Below are 24,805 nucleotides of genomic sequence, written 5' to 3' on the forward strand. Positions count from 1 at the left end.
GTTGTACTTTTGAGACAACAGAGTAAAGTGCTTGGTGAATGTAAAATCAGTGAGGTAGTGAGCACCTTGAGAATGACTTTTGTTCACCTTCTACATAATTTGGTGCATGTGCCCTGCCCAGCAACCAGGAAGGAAAGGCTGTTTCCCTTTTCCTTTCATGGCAGATGTAGGTGATATTTAAGGTTGTGTGTGCAGGTGTTTTGGGGGTTGATTTGTGTGGGAAGAGGAGAGGTGGTAGCCTGTAGCTTGACAGAAGAGGAGGAAAAAAATCTGAACAATGTGTTGAAAAAGACTACAGTCTGAGCTGCACAGGACCAGCTGTTTTTGCTAATTAGAATAACAAAAATAGCACATGCTAAAATGTTTTTCTTTTTTTTCTCAAAAGCAATGAATGCTCTAGGAACTATAAGGAATGAGCTTTAAAATCCATTTAAATGGAGGAACATTTCAGGAACCATATGGGGAAGAAACTGAAAGGGAGAAGGAGAGTAGGGAAATAACATTTGATTTCAGCTGAATTTTTTTGAAGGATGATAAATTGGGGCTATTTTTCCTTTTTCTTAACATTTAATAGGAAATGTTTTCCTCATATCTAGATTTCACAAAAATGCCATTGCTTCTGTATCTTACAGGAATGATGTATGTAAGCACCATGCCCACTTCTAACCAAGGGAGGGCAGGCACCGAAAAGAGTTGCATATGCTCTATCATCCATACTGCATGTCTCATCTCCTTCCTCACGTTTTCTGTGAAGCAGAAAAGAGTAATTCAAAAACTTTGAATATAGGAATAACATTTGTGACAATGACAACACTCTGGACATCTGCACTGTTAGAGTACTTATAATAAAGTCACATGGCCATGGGGAAATTTCACAGAATTACAATCACAGTAATTTGCCAAGGTGTATAACTAGTTTGTTTTCAGCTGTTCTTCTCATGAATAATTATCAAGCAGGAATATCCTAAAGCTAGCACAAGCTGTCACTTAACCAAAATATTCAATATTTAACATCAAATTTAGAATTTCATAAATGAAAATAATTACTGCAAAAGCAAAATAATATACAGTGTGTATATTTGCATGCCTAAATGCACACAGCTACATGTTAAAATTCAGATTCCAAAGCATCCTTATCAAATGAAAGCATGTCTTGAAAGTTGAGGAGGAATAGAAAAGATGTAAGCACAAGTAAATCTCAGCCATTTTCAAGTACAGCTTGGTCCTCAGTACTTTAAGGACTGCCTCTCAATGCAAAGTGGAAAATGAAAACCAGCCTCTGCATATCGATGGTAGCTGATTACATTGTGTCAGAATCTTTATTAGAGTTTTTAAATATTTGAAAACAAATACTATATAATGGGTAACAAGTTATGTTTTTAAATTAATACAAGTGCATCACTAAACATGTTAGCATTCATTTTCTGGAATGAGTATCAAGGTTCAGGCTTAAGTATTTTCTAAAACTCTTTACCCCTGTAGTCAGAACATGAGAAGAATGTCATATCACCACATTATTAAACCTGGTAACATATATATTTGTATACTTATTATGTTTGTATTTATGTATATGACATGTATTATATTTCTACTTTTCAATTCTAGTGTCTCCCTAAAAATTATTGACTAGAGCAAATAAAGATTTCTTTCTCAATTTCAGAAACCTATAAATGTATCACGAGTTTACAAAATGAGTACTTGAAGCCATTCAAACAATTCTTGTGTACAGTAAGAATTTCTGTTTTGGGGCACCTGGGTGGCTCAGTCAGTTGAGTTCGGCTCGGGGGCTCAACGCAGGACCCCAGGGTCCCTGGCCCGCCTCCGGCTCTGCTTCCTGTGAAGGGTGCTTGTCCCTCTCCCTCTGCTCCTCCCCCCCGCTCTTTCTCCCTCTCTCTCTCTCAAATAAATAAATAAAAATAAAATCTTTAAAAAAAAGATTTTATTATTTTACCGTTTACTTTCCCATTAGCAGAAAACTTATCAGTAATAGAGCTTAAGAATTTTTTTTCATTTAAATAAAAGATAAATGATATTGGGAAAGAAACTCAAACATGAGAAGCGTATCTAACTGAATTGTGGGTAATAGGTAGAAATTCCTTTGGGGGATAAATAATATTTTCACTTGGATAACAGCATTTGGTTTTCTGAATAGAATATTAGTTTTCCCAAAACTTTGGGGAAATAATTCTACTTTGTCTCTCCTATGATTTATTTTAATCACACCTATATGAAATAGATAAGAGAAATATATTACTTGGAACTAGGACTTGCTGCAAGTATAACAAAGGTATAAAATGGCTTCTATTTTAACTTGTGAATTATCATGAATTTTCAGATAGTTACATGACTGTCTAGAGCATGAAAGTAGATAATTCTAGTGAAAAGTATGTTTGTTTGGAAATCAAAAATAGGATTAGTTACCAAACTAGACCTATCAGGTATTCCTATTTGGATTTATGCCAAATCTGATTTATGCTTTAGTTTTTTCATCAATAGAAATGTGATTATTTGGTACCATAAGAAAGATATTAGTACTACTGTAAAAGAGTGTGTTAAAATAAGTAGATATAGGGGCTCCTGGTGGCTCAGATGGTTAAGCATCTGCCTTCAGCTGAGGTCATGATCCCGGGGTCCTGGGATCGAGCCCTGCATCGGGCTCCCTGCTCAGTAGGGAGCCTGCTTCTCCCTCTCCCTCTGCTTGAACTCTCTCTCTCTCTCTCTCAAGTGAATAAATAAAATCTTAAAAAAAATAAGTAGATATATTTGATCACAACCCAAACACATGAGTGATAACCTAAGGCAGGCAAAAGACTGATCTGCAAACGATGAAATCAGAAATGGTTTATTTCTACATATCAGTAACTCTGACCGTTGTGGCAGACATAAGCCTGTACATGATTGGCAGATCCGAAGAATCAGTCTTCAATTATGCACTCCTCCTTCCTCATCTTCCATCTTTGCATTTTAGACTTTTAACCTGCCATTTCCCCTCCATCCCTGCTGCTGCTGTTTGACTTTATTCTTCCATCTTTTCTTATCTAGCTGATTCTAATTGCTCTGATATCAATCTTTCTGCCATCCATTTTTCCTCATTCCATTCCACCATCCACACAAATGGGGTTCTCATACACCTCGTTAGCTTACTCACCTGCATCCCATCACCATTTCCTGATCTCATGCTACTCTTATGTCACTGAGCTTTTCCTTCTGCCTAGGTTGCCCTGACCTCTCTACCTAGCCTCTGAATATCTATTTATACCTCAAGATTCACTTCTTTGTATCTATTTTCTCCGTATACTCTTTCCTATTTCCCAAGGATAAAAGTGGTTTTGACTCTATTGGACCATTGATCTTTCAACCTATCTCTGTAGTTCCAATCATAATACTCTGAAGCAAAAGCCACTTCTTTCATTCTACTAAATATGGCATATATTTTTTTAAATGCACATACTAGGTGTTGAATTAATTAATTCCTAAGAAAATGGGTCCTTGGATTTGTTGGAATGAACAAGTGAAAGTACTCCCAAATGCACTCATTATTTATAACCATTAAATGTAGATAATAGAAGACTTCTGGTGTAAAATGGCATCTGGCCACCATCCCCTGGCACTGCCTCTCCCAATCGTCAATAACATACATATGAAAATGGAAAACTCTAACACAGAAAACGAAGACTGACAGGAAACTCAGTGCCAGAAATCTGGGAAAAATTTAGAGTGATTATAAGGCTGATGCATCAAAAGTGAGAAAACAGTCAGTAGCCTATCCAAGCATCACCTCATAAAACAGAATAATCTACCTCCTTGAAAGAGCAGTAGGTTCGCTTTTTTTTTTTTCTTCCTGCTCCCATTGTCTGTTGCACAGCTCAGCCCAGAGATTTGGGCCCTTTAATAAACAGGAAAACAAGCAGCCATTCTGTTCAAAATAGGTGCTGATTTTTGGGCAGACCTAATATCATACTCCCTTCTCGTATATTTCTATACTATTCAGATAGAAAAACCCTCAAAAAATAACGACTGAGGCAAAGCAAGGTAGGAGCGTAGCTGTAGCACACTGCATCCTGGGAGATACCGTACCCACAAATGAAGTGTAGAAGGAAGCACTAGGAGAGTCCTGCTTCAGTGAATCCTGCAGGTTATAGTTTCAAGTAATTCCATTATTTTGGGTAGGTGGTGGCGGGTAGGAGAGGATTCCATCCAGTTAGACCAAGACCCATACTACTTGAATGCCCCTGGTCACTGGAAATTCAAGATGGAAATTGAACATATTCAGCTATCATATGTGTAGAAAGGTGGAAGAGGGAAAGATGGAAAACAATGCATCTGGAAAAAAGTTCTCACTTGAGTGAATATAAGAGAAATAAAATCACAAGGGACCTGTGGTTAAATATGGTAAATCAAGCAAAAAACATATATATTCAGAAGTTTTATATATTTCTTGCTCTTATAGAAACCAGAAAAAAAATTAGAAAATTGTTTGCCATCCTCAATATACCATAAGAAAAAAACAATCTGAGCTAAATAGAAAATAGATTGGGATGAAAAGACTCCTAAGACTTGAATTGAAATGAAAAATCTCATGAATAGGAAAGCTAGGACATAAATCCTAGTGATGAACCCTGAAATAATTAAACAGAAGTGTTAGCCCTAAATAGCTGTTGCAAATATATTTTCAAATCTGAATGCAAATGTCAAAAATAATTGTTATAAAAGAATAAATCTGAAGTAACAATAATTTAATAATATCAGTCTAAGTCCAGTACCCCTTTGAGATGAACAAGTGGGAAACGGAATGGGGAAGGGAATATAAAAGGATTCCTTGTGGATAAACAAAAGATATTACTTCTTTCTTGACTTTAATATTCGGAAAAACAGAAGTTGGATATTTTGGAAAATGAGTAGAATAAGTATCAAGATGTCTGTCTACCTTCCTAATCACTAGAGAAGATGAAAGCATAACTCCATTAAAACAATAACAAACACAAAAAAAGTAAAAAACATTATAGAATCTCAAAAATTGAAGGAAATGAAAGAAAATATAAAAAGAAAAATAAGACCCCATTTGTCAGTTTTGGAAAAATTGGAAGTAGCTGGAAAACTAACAGACTGAGTCAAAAGATATACTCTATGTGCTATTACTATGATATCTCTAATGTGGAAGTACATATAAATGTTAAAAATAAGAGTGAGTAGAGATTTCTCAAGCAAATATAAATTAAATGGCATAGAGGTGGCAATGTTAACTTTGGATGATGTAGATTTTAAGGCAGAAAGCATAAAATGAGATAAAAGAAAGATGTTTTATATTGATAGAAGTTATGATAATGAAAATATAGCAGCCAAAAATCTTCATGTGTCAAATAATATAACATTCAAATATATTAAGCTAAAACTGGCAGGCAAATATTAAATGAAAAGTAGAAACAAAGTTGTCGTGATTGACTTTAATACATCTTGGACAAATCATGAATTTGAGATCATGGAGAACTGGACTATTATAATTAAAATAAAGGTAAAACATGAAGAATTGGACTAGTATAGCTAATAAGATATGTATTGAGCCACCCACTCTAAAAAAAATAGAGTTTATTTGCTTTTGAAGAATCCATGTAGGATATATTTAAAAATTGATGATACTAACTTGTAGGGAAGGGGCAGCTCAATAAATTATCAATAGAAGCAGAAATAATTGAGATCAAATAATCTGACTACATGTCTTTCAGCTACAAATATTTTAATCAAGCCCAAAAGATTCCCCAATTACTTTAAAATGTGTGGGAGTGTGTATATATACATACATGTTTGCACGCACATATACATACAAATACACATAAATATCTACACACACATATATCCTAAAATGTTACTATTACTGCATTTCATGATGTCTAGGATTTGATTTAAAATACTGGAAGAGAAAAAAGTTGGGGACACAGGTGAAACAAGTGTGGCAAAATGTTGATAATTGTTGAAGTTTGGCAATATGTATACAGAGGTAGGTGGAACTATTCTCTTTACATTGTATATGTGTGAAATTCCACATCAGATAAATATCCTTAAAAGTACTACATATCATAACTTATGGATTGCTTAGAAAGCTGAAAACTGGAAGCAAATTAATAATCCTAAAGCTACCACCACCATCAACAAAACCCTAAGAAAATCAGAAAGAAGAAAATATTAAAGATAAAACAAATGAGTAAAACTGTTTAAAAAGCCAAAAATACCCTAAAATTAATAAGTAATTATAAGAACCGATGTTTGTAAACGTTATTAAACAGTCAACAATTCCATCAAGAACGAAGATGCACCCAAAACTTAAATAAGTAATGATAATAATGGGAAAGACATTTTAACATTAAAAAAAGGAAACTATAACGGTGTTAATAATTAATTACTAAGGAAAGAAGAAACCATAGTAATCTAGAGGAAACCTATATGAATATTTAACATTCCGTGGTACATAGTATTCTCTAAGATTAAAGCAATGGAAAGAATTAAAAAATTTAAAAAATTGAGGGATATATTTAATGATAAAGTTTATACCTATACATAAAAATTATCAAACACAAAATTAAAATTCAGATGACAAATATGAGGGCCTGAATTAGCAGTGATAATAAAGAAAGAGAGGGAAAAGAGTCAAGAAACACATTAAAATAGATAAACAGAGAAAACAGTTTATTATTATTTGATAATAATGATAAGATGCTACAACTAAAAGACATGATACAGGGGCAAAGAGGGAAGATGACAAATTCAAATTCACACTTGTTGATATCAAGATTCATCTAAAAATCCAGTTGATAAGCCATTGGATTTAGAATTTTAAAGCTCAGGGAAGAATTTTAGAGCTAGTGAGATAGTATGAGGAGTTATCAACATATAGGTGACAGTAAGCATCTAGGAAGGATGGGTAAAACAAAAAGAGTAAAAGGTGGAAGTTTTAAAACTGGAGAAAACTCTCTCTTAATGTTAGAACTATTTCCATGAAGGAAAGCAAGAACGAAAGATGAAATAAGAACAAGGAGAAAAGAGTACTGTAGAAATCAAAGGAGTTGAAGAGCCAAATGGAAGGTCAGGAAGCCTACTGGGAAGAAACGGACATCTGCTTGTCCCAGGAGTTTGGGACCTCACTTAATGTCAGATACAATACATCCTAGAACTGGCTGCCCAGGATACATCTACTCCAGTCCTGGTCTAGGGCCGAGGTGAATTACAGCCTTATACTAGCCAATGGAATCAGAATCTTGGGACAACCCAAAATCCTGTCATTTTAAATTACCAAATATTTGCTGTGGAGAGCCAGTGACTTCATATTGCCCTAGTACAAATTTCTGGGCTTGCTACCCTAATCTGACTGTGGGTTGGTTAAGTATGGCATGGAGCTCCTCTGTGAGATAATGACATGATGGCTGCAAGATGCACAGGTGTCCAGTGAAATCACAATGCCATCTACTGACAGTGGTAGAACAGAGGGATGGATTATCACTTACACCCAAGGGACTGTATTCTCTTCAGTCAGATACCTATTTTCCTCCACCCAAGTAATTTTCAAAAAGGGAGCAATTCTCTGCACAAAGTTAGGGCCAGTCAAAAGAGTGGGAATTAGAGTAAATATTTCAAGATATTGTCCAGCAAGGGGCATGGCTTAGCAGTTAGGGTATGTACAGCAGTTAGAAATAAGGATCAAGCTGAATTACTTAATGGGGTTCAAACTCACTGCTTAATGAGGTGGAGAGGCATTAAAACAAATTCCAAAAGCCAAACTTCAGTGATGAAATGAAGTCTGAAAAGATTATAGTTTATAGTTAAGCTCAATAAAATGGATGTGGTAGTGATCACTTTAACAATCACCTTCCTATGACAATGACTACTCTTTTTGTGCCATCTTTGAATAATAATAATAATCACAATTAATCATAATAATAGCCAAGACATATTGAGGATTTACTAGGTCCCAGGCACTAATCTAACCAATAAGATAAGCAGCCAAAATTCAAATCAGGTGGTCAGGCTTTAGAGCCAACATATTCAGCTCCAAGTTTCTAATGCTTCCCCTGCCACTTCTGCACTGAAGAGAATGAGGCTTTGACCTCAGATAACAGTTTAAATCTGGTCTCTGCCACATACAAACTGCAAGGGCCTGGCCACTTTCTCTCCAAATCCCTCAGTGCCTTTGTTTATCATCACAAATAGATAATACCTATCAGCAAGGTGCTGTTAAAAACTGGATGAGAATATGTGCAAAGCACTTAACATATGGATAGTAAGCCCTCCACAAAGGGTACCTACAGATGTGGAGGAAGAGGAGGAAGAGGGAGTGGAGGAGAATAATCATTATCTTTACCACCATTATAACTATTTCTTTGTTTTATGGTTGTGATTGTATTAGTTTTCTACTGCTGTTACAGCAAATTACCATAAACTTAGTAGCTTAAAACAACAAAAAGGTATGTTGTTACAATTGTGTAAGTGGCAGGTCTAATACGAGTCTCCCTGGGTCTAAATCAAGGTGCTTGGAGGGCTCTATTCCTTTCTGTAGTACTTCTAGGGGAGAGTTTGTTTTCTTGCCTTCTCCAGCTTCTACAGGCTGCCCACATTCCTTGGCTTCCTTCTGTCTTCAAAGCCAGCAATGGCGAGTGGAGTCATTCTCACACTTATCACTCCAATCTCCTTTCCCTCTTCCACTTTTAAGGACAACTTGTAAATACACTGAGCCCATGCAGATAATTCAGAATAATCTCCCTATTTTCAGATCAACTGACAACCCTGATTCCGTCATCTACTTTAATTCTTTTTTGCCATATAAACTAATACATTCACAGGTTTTGGAGATCTGAACACACATATCTTTAGGGGGCCATTATTCTGCCTACCACAGGGACATTTTCAAGAAAGTTCTTCTTTAGCTACTTGAGGCTTATACGGGGCCATACTGAATTAACTAAACCCCTATAAACACCATCTGTAAGGCATATTAAGGATGAGGCATTCTACCACCACCACATTAATGTGCAACTACCCCTAGGCTTTATTTATTTATTTCTAAAAGAAATCTGCACATGGGAGGTGACAGCATTCCTACAGATTGGTGCTGTTGAAAAGCAGAGTTTGAATTTTTTCATTGCCTATTTCTGGTCAAGACAATTAGAAAGGGAAATGACCCAAATAAGAATAATAAAATAAATAATAAAAATACTTAGTGAAACTTGCAAATCAAAGCACACCTGAAATAGAAAGATTATCTGCAGGACACCTGGGTGGCTCAGTCGGTTAAGCATCTGCCTTCGGCCTCAGGTCATGATCCCAGGATCCTGGGATTGAGTCCTGCATCTGGCTCCTTGCTCAGTGAGGAGCCTGCTTTCTTCTGCCTGCCACTCCCCCTGCTTGTGTGCTCTCTCTCTCTTTCTCTCTTTCTCTGGGAAATAAATAAATAAAATCTTAAAAAAAAAAAGATTATCTGTTCAACTAAGGGTCATCAACACACATTATATTTCATTTTATATTATTTTCACAAAAACACATTATTTCTGTATAATCTTCATCCATAATGCCACTTCATTTATATCACTTTCTTAATCAAAAAGCACCCATGGCTTTCCATTATATATGGAAAAGAACTAAACATTGTTAGTTCTCATTTAACAGTCTTACCATTAGATAAGCCCTCCCCCCCCAATCTCTAAGCAAATTTCTAATTACTATGTGCCAGAGAGAAATAACCTTGGGCCACACCACTTCTGCCTAGAGTGCCCCCACCACACACTGCTACCTAATTATCTGAATACTTCCTATTCCTCAAGACCTACTTAAATATATTCTGTGATGTTTTCCTGATAGGCCCACTAACCCAGTGCTCCTTTGCTCCTCTAAAATTTCAATAACAATAAATGCTGGTACTTTCCTTTGTCATTTGTCATTGACAAGTGTCTATGGACAAGATCTAATGTACACACACTTTCAAAATATTTGAAATGATTGGTTGATTGATCTATTTAACTTTGGGATTTGGAATATCCCACAATATTATCTTTGCAAAAATTTCTAAACCAGTTCTGACTTTTGAGGTTTTTCCCAACATATCCTCTAAGTGTATTTCTAAAAAGTATGCAATTTCATAGACCCAAATGAACATTTAAAATGGGATAAATTACAATAAAATAGTGTAGTACTTTCCTGCCACCAGATTGCAGGGATACTATTATACTAATAAATAAAAATGGATATGATAAACTGTTTTCAATTATGCACTATTTGGAACTATATTAAGTATTCTAATAAGAGGAGAAAATGGCAATATAAAAATGCTTATGGAGAAATGCAACAAAATAAACATTTAATGAAAGGTTCAGAGGGGAGAAATGTATTCTCTTCTATTCTTTTTCTGAGAAACAAAGCTTCTCAATACAAGAGACCAATTCAAATGCAGAATGGGGAGGGAGAAGGAGCACAGAATAAAGAAAGTCAACTCCTAAAGGGTGAGGGATCCTGAACAAGTCATACAACATCTCTGTGTCTCCGTTTACACACCTATAAAACAGAGAACATTGAGCTATATAATTTCCAAGACTGATTCATCCTCAGAAATTCTAAGATAATTTCATGTAAGGAATCATCACCTAGGTAAATCCCATAGTTCATAATTAATTTCAAATAACCTTTGTCTTTTTAACAAAACACCATATATATTAGTGTAATTCAGAGTTAAAAATTATCTTTAAGCTCATTAAAATTAAATCATAATAAAATTTTACTTTTTACCTAAAAGAACAAAATATAGCAATCATTCTTAAAAATGCAACACAACCTTAATTTTGAAGTAGATCCTCTGAGTTTATTATCTTAAATAAACATTACTGAAATGCTCCATTTTAATTTCCATGTGACTATTGTATAACGCTGAATAGATCCCTGCTTTCAAAAAACACATTTCCATGTAATTCTCCCCCATGTGATCTTTCTATTTGTGAGATAGTTACTGAATTCAAACACTTGCTTATGAGCATGAGCACTTTTGCTGCCTTTCCTATTTGTTCAAATAGGTTTGTTGACCACATATTATTTGAAAGATTTGACAACCACATATTACACACATACCAAAGAATCTATTTTTTGTACCACAAGGTGGCATCTTCTTATTTTCGTATAAACCTCTGCATATTAACATAATTTGAATAATTCTATACACCTGAACTATTTTTTAAAAATTTTGAGACAACCATTTAACAGCTGTGCAAATATATGGCAATTCTGTTAGCTAATACAAGAAGTACTTGTGGATATTTATGTTCCTGGAATATTCAGAATATTGAATCTTTAACAGAATGATGAGCTGTTCACAGCAAAAAGTCAATAAACATTGTCCTCTAAATGTTAAGTTCATAAAAATTAGTAATACAAAGCATACACTGTAAAATATATGTATTTAAATGGAAGCTTCCTTAGAAGTGGACATAAATGCAGAACAGACCAAACACAGATCAGTTTACTAATTGCTTTAATACCTAAATTAAATAAGTAATGCACATTTATGCAGTGCCTACCCTGTGGCTGCCACAATGCCAGGCACTTTAACCTACCTTTTCACAAAGTTTCATGAAAAATTTCCCCAAATATATTAATTCTAAACCCAGAAACAGTAGTCTAGTGCTTCTGAAACTTTCATTGGCTATATAAACCTAGGGAGCTTGATAACATGTAAAATTCCAAGCCCAATTTCATAGAAATTTTAAGTCTAAAACAGGGCAATACATGATAAAAACCTATAAGTACTAATAAGGAATTCTACCACATTAAATTAAACTGTAAGATAATCCTAGAAAAGTAATCTCAAATAGAGAGACTACTCATCTAAAATAAATTGGTGAATATATGAAACATATTGATAAAACCCTAAGCTTGCTTCTGAAAATCATGATTCTTAATATGGCTTACTTGAATTTCACATCACTATTTCCTGTCCCACATCTAGTGATGAATTATTGAAGATGGGAGTAATGAGCATTTTTAAAATGGGAAAACAGGAGAATATCCAGGGTAAGATTTACGTCAGTCACTACAGGTTCTTGTAGCCAGGTTACCCAATAACTTACAATTTTGTAAAGAATAAATGGAAGACATTTCCTGTGAAGGCACAAAAACACAGTGACAATTACATTAAGGCCACAGAAGAGCACCGTGCTAGGGAGTGGTCATAAACTTTCTGCCTCAGATTATGCACTGATTACAAGATCTAGTCATTGGCAGCTTCTTCTCCATGGACATATTCTGCCCTAGCACATAAATACCCCTGCAGTTAAAATACTGTAGTGTGATCACTGACTAAAGATATAATCATTGTCTATGAAGAAAAATGTCCAAATCTATGAAAACATTGCTAATAAGATCATAGAGCTGCAGTGGAAATGGTTCCCAGAACCATAATTGCCATCCCACAAGCATGCTCCCTGTATACACCTATACATACACATTCACAAACATGAAAGCCTCAGGCAACTGCTGTTAGATTTAACTCTGCTTTTTGATGGAAAACCAAATAATGTTGAGGATCCACTGTGATGTATACTGGGCCTACCAGACGTAAAATGTGTAAGTTCTTCCTTTCCAACCTTTCGAGTCCTTTGCATGACATTTCCCCGTGTTTAGAAGGATAGAAAAGTTGCATTTTAAACAAAACTGTGAACTGAAAGATAATCCCTGCCTCACACCATACATCAAATTTAATTTCAAAGCTTAAAAAAAAAAAACCATAATGGTACAGAAGACATATAATCCCAGGGTAGGAAAACTATAATATATGAAACCAAAAGCCTGACATAACAGAAAATATTTATAGATTTGGTTACTCAAAAATAAAAACAAAAACTTCAGTATATCAAAAAAATTATACACAGGATCAAAAGGCAAATAATAAATTAGAGGAAACATTTGCAAAATATATGATAACCAAAGTGATTACATATGTTGTATACAGTTTTTATAGTAAGAATATGACAAGCATCTTAGTGGAAATTGAATGGACAATTCAAAAACAAATACAAACATCACTAAAGTTAAGGATTTCATTCAACATCACTAAAAATCAAGGAAACTCAGAATACAATAATAAAAGATTTTTTAAATCTTCATATAGGAATATTTTTTTATTCTAACACTTAATACTGAAAAGAGGAAGGAAAACAAGCCTCTGAAATATTGCCATTGGGAATGTAAATGGCACAATATTTCTGGAAGGCAATTTAGCAATGCATGTAAAAGTTTTTAATGTGTGTATTTTTAACTAGCAAATGCATGTGTAGTAATGTATTCAAAGGATAAGCGTGAAAAGACATAATATCCTTCTAAAATTGAAAACCTAAGAGTCCAACAATTCCTTCAATTGGTTATACTACAGTTATTAAAATATGAGTTGCAGAAGAAATCATTTTAATAAAGTGAGAAGATGTTTATACTCTTAAGAGAATAATGAGTTATGAGATAAAATAAACACTGTATTCTCAACTTTGGAAGAAGAAAAGATATATAAATATAAGAGGAAGACTATAGGGATAAACATTGAAACGTTAGCAGAGATCACTTGCAGGTGCTTGATTACAAGTGCTTTTTAAATACCCATTTTCAGTTTATTTATTTTCTAAAATTTCCTCAATGAGTGTGATGGTTAATTTTATATGACAACATAGCTAGGCTATGGTGCCCAGTTGTTTGGTCAAGCACCAGTCTAGATGTTGCTGGAAAGGCATCTTTTAGACGTGTTAACATCTACAATCAGTAGACTTTAAGTAAAGCAGATTACCCTCCGTTGGACCTCATCCAATCAGATGAAGACCTTAAAAGCAAAGACTTAGGTTTCCCACAGAAGAAAGAATCCTGTCTGAAGACTGCAACATCAACTCCTGCCAGCCCAGCCTACAAGTTTCAGAATTGCCAGCCCCCTCCCCCAACAATCATGTGAGTCAATTCCTCAAAATAAATCTGAGTCTCTTACTGTATTTGTATGTGTGTATACTGTATACACACACACACACACACACACACACACACACATATTCTGTTTCTCTGGAGAACACTGACTAATGCTATGGGCATATACTAGTTCTCTACATAAGAAAAAAATGAGCGGGCAGATCTTTAAAAAATTAAAGAATGAATTAGAAATGTGAAAAAAAAATAGTAATTCTCTTTGAGACAAAGCAATATGCCCAAGAAAAAAAATCCTGTTTCTATACTTATTATTTAAGGGTCACTGTCTATCACACATAGGTTGGACAAAGATGTGAAGAAAAATGTTATTTTTGCCTGGCCTAATCACATCTCTACCATCTCTATTATGTGGGATGATGAAATTTGTCACTTGTCTGCTATTTACAGGTGAAATTTTAATAATTTATACTGTATAACCATTTGCTGATAAGATAAACTACACTCCTGAAGGTATTTCACTTGAAAAATAAGAAACATTTTCTATTTTGTTGCCTTTTCATATTAATATCTGCTAGTCTACCATGCTAATTAATAAATGTAGCAGGCACTGTAAGTCTCATGGTTTTTGTTCTAATTTTGTTTAATTTATCAAATGGAAAATAATCTAGCAAAGAGTCATTAATTTAATTTCTTCTGAGAGGGAATCATTACTAGATATGTTAAATTTTCAACAATGTAGCTTCAAAACAGCTGTAGCCATGGAAAATTTTTATAATTTTAATTGAACATCTGTGCATTTTAATTGATTAATTTGAAGAAAATATAAGAAAAAAGAAAGAACAGTAGGTAATATGAATTTAACAAACCACTTTTTTGTTTTATCTGCTACTCAGTTAACAATTTCTCAGTATAAACAAAACAGATTATTAAACATTAAATTTCATGGCTATCAATACATTCATACTGACTTAGAGTAGACAAGTATTTTATGATAGGATTATTTTCAATCAAAAACATGAACAGGGATACATACATGAACATATGTAGTGCTTATTAGGGTCTCTCTGTCTATGGAAAATGTTGGGGCAAGTCACTCAGGATAACACCCAAGTAATGTAAAAATTCTCCAACACCCCCACCACTTCTGCCACTACCAGTCACGTAAGGATGAAGAGAACCAAAGATATTTCATTAATGTTCCAACACCCAAAGATCATCCTTCTCAGTATTTCTTTTCTTTTTTAAATGTATTGCTTTCTTCCTAACTCACATTTTCTTATACCTAATCTATTTCACTCTCGAAACTTAATTATCACAGGCATGGCAATCACCCCAGATTTCTCATCTTTTGCCAGGATTTGGAGAAAATGTGGCTCTGGAACATTTATTGTGGTTATCATTGCTATTAACTGGTAAGCATATGTATTTTTAAGTAAGATCTAAAGATATTTTAATCAACATCATTCAGAAACTGAAGGAAAGGATAGACACACAGGGGAAAGAAAAGCATTGCCATGGGAAGAAACCAAAGCGAATGTCTCTTTTAGTTCAAAGGGAAGAGTTCCAAAAACTTTGCATAACCCTGCATAAAAATAATCATCATAGTAGTAAGATTTAATAATGTATGTACATTAATTCAGAAATTAGTCCAATTAAAACTTTGGGTGTTTGTTCCTTCTGTGTTAGAAGAATATGTAGAGAGAAATATGCCCATTTTAGAAACTGATCTGATTCCTAACCATTTTTGAAACCACATGAGCAGCCATGCTGGGCAGCCCACTGTTTGAGTTATAATAGTGGCTCATTTAATGTTTGAACATACTTTGAGCACTTTCCATTTAGAAAGTGGATGTGCTAATTACAGATTAGTCTAATGTATCCATTCATGAAGGTAATAAAGGACAGATATCTGACAATGAATTTTTAGCTACTGATTCTCTACTTTGGTGAATATAATACAAGAGTATTTCACAACAGTTTATCACTACCTAAGCGGCAAGCAAGTTATTTTCTTTTATCAGGCTGGTATCCCTGCTATTATACCCATGCAAAAATCTCCCCATCTAGGACAATTCATATTCCCAGCATTTTTATAATTTAAATGTACAGTTGACCCTTGGACAACATGGGTTTGAACTGTGGGTTTCTTACAGCACTTAAATATATTTTCTCTTCCTTATGATTTTCTTAACATTTTCTTTTCTCTAGCTTACTTTATTGTAAGAATACAGTGTATAAAACATATAACACAAAAATATGTGTTAATTGACTGTTTATGTTATTGGTAAGGCTTTTGGTCAATAGTAGGCTATTAGTAAAGTTTCAGGGAAGTCAAAAGTTATACTCAGATTTTCAACTGTGCAGGAGGTAAGCACCCCTAACCCCCCATGTTATTCAAGAGTCAATTGTATTACCAATTCTTAACTTCAAATATGAAAGATATTCAAATTAGCAGGTCATTTATTTTTTTATTACGTTATGTTAATCACCATACATTACATCATTAGTTTTTGATGTAGTGTTCCATGATTCATTGTTTGCGTATAACACCCAGTGCTCCATGCAGGACGAACCCTCTTTAATACCCATCACCAGGCTAACCCATCCCCCACCCCCCTCCCCTCTAGAACCCTCAGTTTGTTTCTCAGAGTCCATAGTCTCTCAGGTCATTTATTTCAAATTGGTAGTGTTGTACAGTATATGTAGGTACACATTTAATATATTTTTAAAGATAATTATTATCTGTGATGAGAGAAAAAAACTCTTCACTGGAATTTCAGGTTGAGCACAACCTTTGCTGAAAGTAACTCTCTGATAAAATTAGAAGAGATCTAAACACAGGGATGACACTGCATGTGAATGGAAATTTTCTTAATGAAATGCCTCTACCTCAAGTGAATGGGGTGGGTAAGACAGTGTAGAAAAGAAATTATCAAAAGACCCTATAGGCTGCATGATGTCATACCCTCCCCTCTGTCACTCCTGTCCTTCCCCCACAACACACATACACATGCATGCATAAACTTAAGAAATGCTTGAAGCTGGTGTGTGTGTGTGTGTGTGTGTGTGTGTGTGTGTGTGTGTGTGTGTGTGTAAACCAATGAAGCACTGGGTTTGGGGGTCCCAATTTTCCTATGCAGCATGAGACAATGACTTAGATTCAGGAGCATGAAAATTCAGAGAAAATGAGATAAAGGAACCCACCAAAGGTTGAAGAAGGATATTTATTATTCCAGGAGGTACAGTTGGTCTTCTAGACTCAGGAGACCTTACATCACTGGGTTCCATAGCTATAAACAAAAGCTGAATTCCAGACTTGAAGAGTATTTGGCAGGAATATTGTAGAGGGGATTTAACTTTCAAAAAAAGAGTTCGTCTTTAAGACCTTTCCAAAGTGGGAAGCCTATGTTTCTATGATTATATCTATAGTTAAGAGAAATGATTAGCAAATTAGCCTTCTAATTATACTTCAGTACTATAAACTAATCCACATGCTTAGATCAAGGCTGATTTACATAAAGGTACTCCATTATTTTACCTTGTGGTTCTAGAACAAAATCTTATAAAATGCAAACACTTTCTGTGTTTCATAGGTGCAACTACTAGAATTTCAGTTATGGGGCACCTGGGTGGCTCAGATGGTTAAGTGTCTGCCTTCGGCTCAGGTCATGATCCCAGGGTCCTGGGAGCATCAGGCTCCCTGCTCAGTGCAGAGCCTGCTTCTCCCTCTCCCTCTGCCATTCCCTCTGCTTGTGCTCTTCTGTCTATCTCTCTGTCAAATAAATAAATAAAATCTTCAAAAAAAAAAGATTTAAAAAAAAAAGAATTTCAGTTATGATACATGGCACAATTACAAAACATATGGAAGTAGAGAGGTCCAAGTTCCCAAGAAAATTTTGGCAATAAGGACATCTAGCTTACATTTTTAGGTCCAGAAAGCCACAATGCAGTGGGTCCAAATATTTACATAAGCAAAGACTACTTTGGGGGCGCCTGGGTGGCTCAGTCAGTTAAGTGTCTGACTCTTGATTTTGGCTCAGGTCATGATCTCAGGGTCCTGAGATTGAGCCCCATGTTGGGTGTGGAGCCTACTTAAGAGTCTCCCTTTCCCTCTCCCTCTGCCCCTACCCACACCCCCTGTTCACGCAGCATGCATGTGCGAAGACTACTTTTATTTTGCTCTTCCCTGTGGTTCTGTGTTTATTTTTTTATAAAATGTGGATTCTTTAGCATAAAAATGTATGGATAAGGACAATGGAACAAAATATAGTATAAATGAGAGGTTAGTAATACAATAAGGCAACATTTACAAATTACTGGGATAAATTATTAAACAAAAATATTGCAAAAATTGAAGAATTGAAAAAGAGATTGTGTTAAATTCTCACCACTATGAAATTGGAAATATCTGAAATATTTTGATCAGTATTTGGTATAATGAAAATGTTTCATTAATCTCAGATGTCATCAAGAGCTAGAGTTTCTGATCAACACTATCTAATTATTGTTATCACACTGAGATAATATTTTAGTGAAAAGCAAAGAGACATGATGCACTAGTTAGTACGCACAGCATTTTTGTATATTCATATAAAATAAGTTACACCAGGAATTTTGAAATACTGAAACAGCTCATGAACTTCCATTACAATCTTCATGTATCAGAAATCTCAAGATTTGAATAATAGCTATAGTTCTTACTATTCTTTACATTTATTTTTAAAGAATTGAAAATTAAATTCGAATATAAAAAAGGCAGAGTGAAACTGATAATTTCATCAATATGGTAGACAAGATAACCTGAAAGTTCTTCCTGCTAGAAATATCTAGAAATACTGAATAAAACATAATAAACACATTTTAATGTAGAATTGAGCAAGCAAGAAGGCTGACTAAATCTCCAGACCCGAACTGAAGAAAAATCTGAAAATCAGAGAAGAAAACTCATGTAATGCCCTAGGAAGGAATGAATGGAGATATGCATGGAGCTCCTTCTTGGAAATCCAGGGGCTTAGTTTTTAACATGTGTTAAACCAAAGATAGGAGAAAGAGCCCAAAGCTTCAGGAGAAAGAGGTGTACCTATAATAATATCAGGCAAATCTGAATTCAAGTCAGAAAGTATTACAAGAAATAAAAAGGGACAATACATAATGAACAAAGGGTAAATTTATCAGGAAGTCATGACATGACAAACTCTGTATGCACCTAATAACAGAGTTTCAAAATACCTAAAACAAACACTGACAGAAATAGAGAACTACATATGGCCTTAGTTGTAGATTTTGACACTCTCCCAATAACTGATAGAACAAGTGAGACATAATTCTATAAGGATATACAATACTTCCACTGTTGACCTAAATGATATTTATGGAATAGTATACCCGACAACTGCAGAATTCACTAATCTTTTCATCTATATAGTGGGCTATTAATCAATCTAAATAAATTTAAAAGTATTGAAATCTTACAGAGCACTTTTTATAACAATGGAATTAAAATCTAGAATCAACAAAAATAAGGTAGCTAAAAAGTTCCCCAAATACTTTTTAATTAAATAATACATTAATTTGACCTGTGGATCAAAGAAGAAATCATAAAGAGAAATTAGAAATTATTCAAACTGACTACTAATGACAACCCAACATGTCAATAGTTTTGGGATACAACTTAGGTAGTGGTGAAAAATGAATGTATAGTATTATGTTTATATTATTAAAGGGTCAAAAAGGAATAAAAATCAGTAATCTAACTTTCTATCTTAAGAGGTCAGAAAAGGAAGAGAATTATATTAAACCCAAATAGAAAGAAAAAAAGAAGAAAAAAACAACAATCAATGAACTAGAAAACAAGCAATAGAAAAAAGTGACAAAACAAAATTTGATTTTAAAAGATTAATAAAATTGATAAATTTGTATCAAAACTGACCAAGAAAGAGAGAACACAAAATACCAATATCAGAAATAAAAATGGGACTATCATGACAGATCCTATAAATAATACAAGGCTATTAAGAAAATATTATAAACAAATATATATCATAAATTTAAGAATTTACAAGAAATGAATACATTTCTTATAAAATGCAATTTTCCAGAAGTGACACAGAAGAAATAGAAAATTTGCATAGCCCCATATCAACGAAATAAATTTGAATTGTTATTGAAAACTTTCCCCCACAAGGAAAATGCCAGACCCATCTGGTTTCACTGGGGAATTCTATCAAATATTTTTTTAAAGTAATTGTAACGATTTTACACAAACTTTTCCCAAAAATAAGGGAAGGCAGGTCATTTTCCAACTCATTTTATGAGCCAACATAACTCTGATATCAAAACCTGGTAAAGATATTCTCAGGAATATAAAAACAAAAACTACAAACTGATACTTCTCATGAATAAACACACAAGAATCCTTTACAAAATATTAGCAAATTGAGTCCAACAATACATTAAAAAGATAATACATCATAATCAAGTGGTTATGATAATAATTCATAGCTAATACACTTAAGGCTGGTTTCATGTTTGAACATAAATCAATGAAATTCATTATATCAACCAAATAAAAAGAAAAGCCATATGCTTTTTAAAAAGGAGACAGATGCAGGAGAAAAAAAATGACAAAATATAACATTCATTCATGATAAAAACTCCCTGAAAACTAGAAAGGAAGGGAACTACTTCAGTGTGATAGAGGGTATCAGCTAAAAACCCACAACTAACATCAGATTTAATGGTTATGTATTGAATATTTTCTCTCTAAGACTGGAAGGTAAAGGTTTCTGCTCTCACCACTTCATTTTACTGGAGGTTCTATATAGTGTAATAAGACAAGAGAAAGAAATAAAAGACCTAAAATTGGAAAGGAATAGGTAAAATGGTCTTTATTCAGACAATATAATTATATACCTAGAAAATTCTACAAAAAATAAAAAGCTACGAAGTCTAATAAGGTCTTAGGATACAATTTTAAAAATCTATTGTGGTTCTATATATATGCAACAAACACTGAAAAAAATCAATTTAAAAAAACAATGCAGTTAACCATAGCAATACAAGTGATCTCCCTGGGATTACTTCTCAAATAAACTGTCTCCCACCGCCTTTGTTTCAGGCTCACATAGACAGCTAATATCAAACAAAATACACATGATAATATATGGACAAATCTTCAAGTATGAGTATACATAAAAAGTCAGGAACTGCAGATTGTTTTTATTTTTTCATTTTGCTTAACCATATTTTCTAATTTTCCCAAATAATTTTGACATGTATATAATAAGAGACAATAGTTATCAACCTTTAAAGCTCTATTAAGAAAAACAGCCAAGCGATTTCACCATTTATGAGTGAGCTAATTTGCCAAAAATTATTGACTAAGGTATCAAGATTTAATATATCAACCTTAGAAATTTAAATGACAACATAATTGTTAATAATAGGCCATTGGGTTAAACATTATAAATATTTAAATACTCTTCTGAGGTCAAAAAAATTATCATAAGATCTTTTCATAAATTAACATTAAAATAGATATTCAGAAATATTCATCAACAAAACATGAAATATCATTATGTATCTTTTTACATATTATTCAACATGTATTTATTGAACATCAACTGTATGGAGGTACTATTCTAACTGAGTAAGAAAACACAAAAACTATCAAGTGCCAGACTTGTCATAAATATTTCACATGTATCATATCCTTTCCCCATAGTAACAGTAATGAGCAGATGCTAACATGGTCTCCATTTCATATGGGAAAACTGAGCCACACAGAATGAAGCAACTGGTGTGAAATGACACAATGGCGGGTGTCGGTGACAGCATCCAGACTGGTGAATCTGATCCCAGAGTCTGCAGTCTTAACCAACATGCTGAGCACAATGCTCACAGGTAAGCAAGGTAAAAAAGGTTTATGTTCTCATGAAGCTCCCATGTTAGTAGTGGAATACAGAAAATAGGCAAATAAATAAAGGAAATAATCAGACAACTATAAGCTTTGAAGGAAATAAAATATAAGCAACAGCAGGGGATGCATGTTGGGAGAGGCTAAGACAGGCAGCATCCAACCCGAATGACACGAAAGAGCCAGCCCCGTGTAAATCTTTGGAAAGAGTGTTCCAAGCAGACAAAACATCTATGCAAAGGCCCTGAGTAAAAGCAGGGTTGATGTGCCTGAAACAAAGGGATGAGAGTACGGAAGAAATGACTTGAGAAAAGTAGGCTCTCACAGACAATGGGAAAAAAAATTTAGCTTATATCCTCAGTATGATGGAAAGCCACTGGAGGGATTTAGGAAGAAGTCAGCACCATGATATTATTTGTTTTTAAAATACAGCTTTATGGAGCGCTCACAGATGATAAGGGAAGCATGAGAGGAAACAGAGAGACCAGGAGGCTGCTGCAGTGGATAAGGGAAAGATAGGCAAGCGGTTTAGGCATATTGGCTAAGGTGGGGAAAGAAAAGGTGGATAGAAGCAGACCAGATCCTATATGGTCCAGAGATAGACCCAACAGGACTTTCTAGTGGATTGGTATAGTGGGCGAAGGCAGAGCAGAAGCAAGGATGATAACTAAGTTTTTGGCTTGAGTGACTTCAGATGGTGGTAATACTCACTGAAATAAGTCTGACTGGAGAATGAGATAGCCTGAGGCTGGGGAACAAGCTAGATTTTAGATGACCATTTACATCTAAGGTGAGATGTTGAATACACAGTTGGATAAGTGAAATGAAGTATGTGAGAGGGGCCACACTGGAGATGGGAATTTGACAGCCACCAGCAAAGAGATGGACACTAAGGCCTCTGGATTGGGTGAAGTCACAAGGGGGAGTGTGTAGGTAGAGTAGCCAGGAGCCCAAAGGCAAACCCCAGGCACTATAACATATAAGGGACTGACAGGCAGGAGCAAGCCTGGGAAGGAGCAGCCCCCATCAAGCCACAGGAAACCGAGAGTTTCCTCACAATAAATAAAAGATAAGCAATAATCCTAGAGATCCAGGAGAGAGGGTTCATCTGGATCAAACTCTCTCTCAAGGTTCAGTGAAGGAGAACAGGATCTTACTATAGACCAACAACAAGCTCTTGCAAATCCTATATAAATTTAAATCACTCATTTTTACAGAAAAGCCTGAACCCCCCCCACAAAGAACACTAAAATGAAGAATTTTACAAAGTTAAACATCTTTTATGAATGAAGAGTGCATCTCTTAAATAATTGAATGAGTAAACCAAGAGTTTTATATATCAGCTTGCTTAAAACAGGATCTAAATTGTAATACACCAAATTGTACGTGAGATCACCTTACGGTTTGGATTCAATTGCAGATGCCATCAGAAGTAAATTCTAACATTTGGGTCATACTGTATTATCTTCACCTTCTAGAGTTCACATAAACATTACCACCATCACAGTTGCTAACATTGATTAAATGTTTACTTTATATTAATTAAACCTCACCAGAATCTTATGAATTAAATGCTTTTATTATATCCATTTTTTTTAAGATGAGGAACTGACCCCCACGGAGGTTGAAGTAACTTTTCCAGTGTCAGCTAGAATCCTATCTTGGTAATAACTAGAGACCAATTCTCACTCTGGTGACACAGTAAATGCCTCCGGATTCTGCCCTTAAAACCTCATGGTAAAGTTTATTCCCTCTCTTCTCTCTGCTATCCATTTACCTAATATATCCATCCTGCCAATAAGAGACAAGAAAAACAAGGTAAAGTCATAAGAAAAGAATGAAGGAGAAATAGAAAAGAGATAATCATAGCTGAAAACTTAGCTTAAAAGAGTGAGTACAAATTTTAAGAAACTAAACAAAGGAGCATAGGGAAAAAGAGAGAGAGAGGCAAACCAAGAAACAGATTAACTATGGAGAACAAACTGATGGTTACCAGAAGGGAGGTGGGTGAGGGGATGGGTTAAATAGGCGATGGGGATTAAGGAGAGCACTTGTTACGATGAGCACTGGGTGTTGTATCGAAGTGTTGAATCATTAAACTGTACACCTGAAACTAATATTACATTGTATGTTAACTAACTGGAATTTAAATAAAAACTTAAAAAGAAAGAGTTAGTATGAATCACTTTTGAGTTTCCTAGCAGCACAGGCAAAAAGGAATTCACAATGCGTTACAAAATCTCCATTATCTAAAAAAGGAACACCCCAGTTAGGCAAGAGACATTTCTTGTCTCAATCCTTAAATCCAACAGTATTTCTTGTATGTGTTTATTTTAGGGAAACCAAGCCGTATAATGATCAGACAGCAATTCCTCCAATGGTAAAGAAATATTCATCTGGTTGCACTTAGGATTTTCCATTTAAAATGTGGTCAACAGCTCAGTGTTCCCTGGTATGAGACTATTATACAGTTCACAGTCATCTCAGCTTTTTTAAACAACTGTAAGAGTTGGCTAATGACTTAAAAACCATGACATGAACTTTTACAACTGTCACATAAGCTCAACAGAAATAAGACCTATTGTATACTCTGTACAAATGGCCTATATCACATCTCTCTTAGAAGCAGAATATCTACATGAAATAAAATCTTGGCAAAAATTTCAACACACTGCTTGCCCCGCAGCTCCAATTTATGTCCCTTCACGAGCAAATTGCCATGGGTTTTAACTAATGAAAAACCAGTTTGTTTTTAGAAAACATCCTCATTATCAGCTAATATAACAGAAATGACCAGGAAGAGCATGATTTAATATGGATTAAATGTGAATACAACTTAGAAGCTTTCTTCTTGTTGAATTAGATAATCAAAACTATTAAACAGTATTTCAAAATGCTTTTCATAATCCTGGGACCATTAATGTCATGTTCAAATCACTGTGGATTTTTGTTGTTGTTGTTGCT

General features: G+C 34.5%; 1 long non-coding RNA gene across 1 annotated transcript in view; it reads right to left on the minus strand.

Moving 5' to 3' along the window:
• Positions 1-604: 604 nt before the first annotated feature.
• Positions 605-24,805, minus strand: part of LOC112821416 (uncharacterized) — a 65,918-nt gene continuing 41,717 nt past the window's right edge. Inside the window, exons 5-6 of the long non-coding RNA XR_003207446.2 lie at positions 9,231-9,421; positions 605-746 (exon numbers count right to left, since the gene is read on the minus strand). This is a non-coding gene — a long non-coding RNA (uncharacterized lncRNA). The remainder of the gene's footprint in view (positions 747-9,230; positions 9,422-24,805) is intronic.

This window comes from Callorhinus ursinus, unplaced genomic scaffold (genome assembly GCF_003265705.2).
Source record: "Callorhinus ursinus isolate GAN/ISIS: 27379988/994484 unplaced genomic scaffold, GSC_fseal_2.0 scaffold10, whole genome shotgun sequence".
NCBI lineage: Eukaryota > Metazoa > Chordata > Mammalia > Carnivora > Otariidae > Callorhinus > Callorhinus ursinus.